Below are 3673 nucleotides of genomic sequence, written 5' to 3'. Positions count from 1 at the left end.
CGACCATGGAGGTAAGAATAAATAATTCTTACCTCCATGACTCTGACACCCGCACCTTCAATCAAGAACGCCAGACCCTACGATAACGGCGCAAAACCCAGCAGCACCAGCAATTTCACCACTAATAATTTCGAATGTAGAATAAGAATAATGAGTTGATCAACCGAAATTTAGACGATCACTGAGGTTTTCTGAATAAAAGCATATTACATCAGCCCCCCTGATTTGCAGGAGGCCTTGATTTTCGCATGAAATAAAAATAAACATATATCAGATTTGAAAAAGCATTAAGTACAGGTATAGAAACCAAACTATACAACAGTTTACCACGAAATCTGAGAGCATGCGTAATTATTTGAGAATTCAGTAAGGTACCTCCTAAATCATTACTATTTCTTCTGTGTAGACTTCCCGAAATTATTTAGATTTGGGTACACGCCATCCAGTCAGTAGCATATTACGTAAGTTGTGTACCTGATGAATAAAAATACATTTGTGGAGGTAAACACAGAGCTCATAATAGATAGTAACAGTTCATAATTATTAACACACAGTACTATGGTTTTAAACACAGGTATATTTGATATGATTTGCTTCTGTTTTTATTTAGTCCTGTTAAATTACTATCTGTATAAAGATTGTACTTAACGTAGGACAAGTCAATGAATACCACACATTTCAAGTAACTTCCATAACATGAATTTGACCCTCACTACCCCAGCAGAAATAATGTCCATCATAAAATCTTTAAAATCAAAAACGTCTAGTGGGTATGATGAAATATCAGCAAAGTTAATTAAAGAATGTGATTCTGAGCTAAGTAACACATAAAGCTATCTGTGTAACTAGTCGTTTATCAGGAGAATATTTCCTGAAGTGTTGAAATATACTGAAGGTGAACCACTGTTTAAGAAGGGAGATAAAGAAATAGCATCAAATTTTTGTCCAATTTCACTGTCGCCAGCGTTCTCAAAAATTTTAGAAAAAGTAATGTACAATTGACTTTATAACCATCTTACCTCAAATAACATATTGTCAGAGTCGCAGTTCGGATTTCTAAAGGGTTCTGATATTGAGAAGGCTATCTACACTTACAGTGAAAATGTGCTTAATTCATTAGACAAAAAATTGTAGGCAACTGGTATATTCTGTGATCTGTCAAAGGCATTTGACTCTGTAAATGACAATATCCTTTTAAATAAATTAGAATATTATAGTGTAACAGCAAATGCTACAAAATGGTTCAAATCTTATATCTCTGGCAGGAAGCAAAGAGTGTTATTAGGAAAGAGACATGTATCAAGCTATCAGGCATCATCCAACTGGGAACTAATTACATGTGGGGTCCCACAAGGTTCCATTTTGGGGCCCTTACTTTTTCTTGTGTATATCAATGACCTTTCATCAGTAATATTATCAGATGCCAAGTTCGTTTTGTTTGCTGATGATACAAACATTGCAATAAATAGCAAATCAAGTGTAGTCTTAGAAAGATCAGCTAATAAAATATTTGTGGACATTAATCACTGGTTCCTAGCCAATTCTTTGTCACTAAACTTGGAAAAAACACATTCCATGCAATTTAGAACTTGTAATGGGTGTCCCACGAGTGTATGCCTAACATACGATGACAAGCAGATAGAAGAAGTGGAGAGTGTTAAATTCTTGGAATTACAGCTTGATAATAAATTCAACTGGGAGGAGCACACCACAGAACTGCTGAAGTGTCTTAATAAATCTCTATTTGCGATGCGAATTGTGTCAGAAAAATGAAAAAAGCTGGCATATTATGCTTACTTTCATTCCATAATGTCATATGGGATTATTTTATGGGGTAATTCATCAAGCCAATCTAAAGTTTTCCGGGCACAAAAACGTGCAGTAAGAGTTATATGTGGTGTGAACTCAAGAACATCCTGCAGAAGCCTGTTTAAGGGACTAGGGATACTAACTACTGCTTCCCAATATATTTATTCCTTAATGAAATTTGTCATTATAAATATATCACCTTTTCAAACCAACATCTCAATGCATGGAATCAATACTAGAAATAAGAATAATCTTCACAAGGATTTAAAGTCACTTAGTCTTGTGCAAAAAGGTGTGCATTATTCAGGAACACACATTTTCAGCAGCCATTAAAAGTTTAATAACCTATGAAATTGCGTTTAAGAGAAGCCTAAAGGATTTATTGTTGGCCAACTCCTTCTACTCCATTGCTGAATTTCTCAGTAAAACCAACTGATTTGTGTGTATAAGTACAATATAACTTGTGCACAATTTCAGTGCAGTAATGTCTTCATTGGAAATGTGTGTGTGTGTGTGTGTGTGTGTGTGTGTCTGTGTGTGTGTGTGTGTGAGTACAATCTAACTTCTGCACCATTTCAGTGCAGTAATGTGTTCATTATAAATAAGTATTATAGTAGTTGTATTACACATTTATTACCTTATAAATAAATTAAAACATTTTTTTATTTTAAATTCATTATTTGTAAAATGACCCTTTCATATAGTGTTCATTAAAAATGATGATCATTCCACTTTGGACCTGTGGAATGGTACATTAGCTTATTTGTTTTAGTTGTAAATATTTTTCATGTATTGTTGTTTATCCGACATGTTCTGCATCCTGGAGGGCCTTCTCACTACGGATCAATTGGAATGAAAGTAAATCTAATCTAATCTTACGAAACTAGAATGTTGGGATCTGTGGACTTGCCTTCAAATGGTTCAAGTCTTATCTCTCTGATAGACAACAGAAAGTACAAGTATGTCATGATGGCAAAAAGTATCTTTCAGATTTCAAAGAAACCAGCTGTGGAGTGCCCCAGGGTTCAGTAATATTAAAAGTATAGCTAGAAGAAGAGTAAAAGCTGAGTTAGAGAACTATGTTATTGCAGAAGCTCCATACACAAAATTCCTCAGTATATGGATGCGCACTTGAGATGGGAAAAGGATCTAGTAGTTTTGAGTAAAAGATTAAGTAAATGCTGCCATGTGCTAAAAAAAGCTTCGGGAATGCTGCAACACTGAATCATTGGTGTGTGCCTATCATGCTTACATGAACAATTTGCTTAGATATGGTGTGATCTTCTGGGGAAATACAGGTACAGTGAAATAAGCTTTCAAACTTCAAAAAAGGGTTATTAGAATAATGAAAGGGGTTCCCTGCAGAGTGTCATACAGGGAAATATTTAAAGAATTTAAAATAACGACTCTTCCTAGCTTATGCATTTATGAATGTGTATGCTTTCTGAAAACTCACCAGGAATTTTCAGCATTAAATAATCAGGTTCATAACCATGAAACAAGGAAGAGGGATGATTTTCACAGAGACATCCACAAAGGAGCACTCCACCAAAAAAGTGTAAACTACCAGCCCAAAATACTTTTTAGTGCACTGGCTTCCGCAATAAAGGAAATTAAAGAATTTCATAAATTCAAAGTAGATCTTAAACAATTTTTACCAACACATTGTTTTTATATCATTGAAGAATATCTGAATATGGAAAAGTAATATTTTACTCAGAGTATAAGCCAATAATTTATGTGTGTCTGGAAAATTGCATAACAGTCGATCAGCATGGGCCTTGATTGACATAGCTTTCTAATTTTCTTATCAGATAAACTACTCTAGATGTCTTAAACAAACTTTTTCTGTATGGGCATTCCA

The sequence above is a fragment of the Schistocerca piceifrons genome, chromosome 2, assembly GCF_021461385.2.
Source record: "Schistocerca piceifrons isolate TAMUIC-IGC-003096 chromosome 2, iqSchPice1.1, whole genome shotgun sequence".
NCBI lineage: Eukaryota > Metazoa > Arthropoda > Insecta > Orthoptera > Acrididae > Schistocerca > Schistocerca piceifrons.
The sequence above is the reverse complement of the archived record's forward strand: the minus strand, read 5'-3'. Positions refer to the sequence as shown.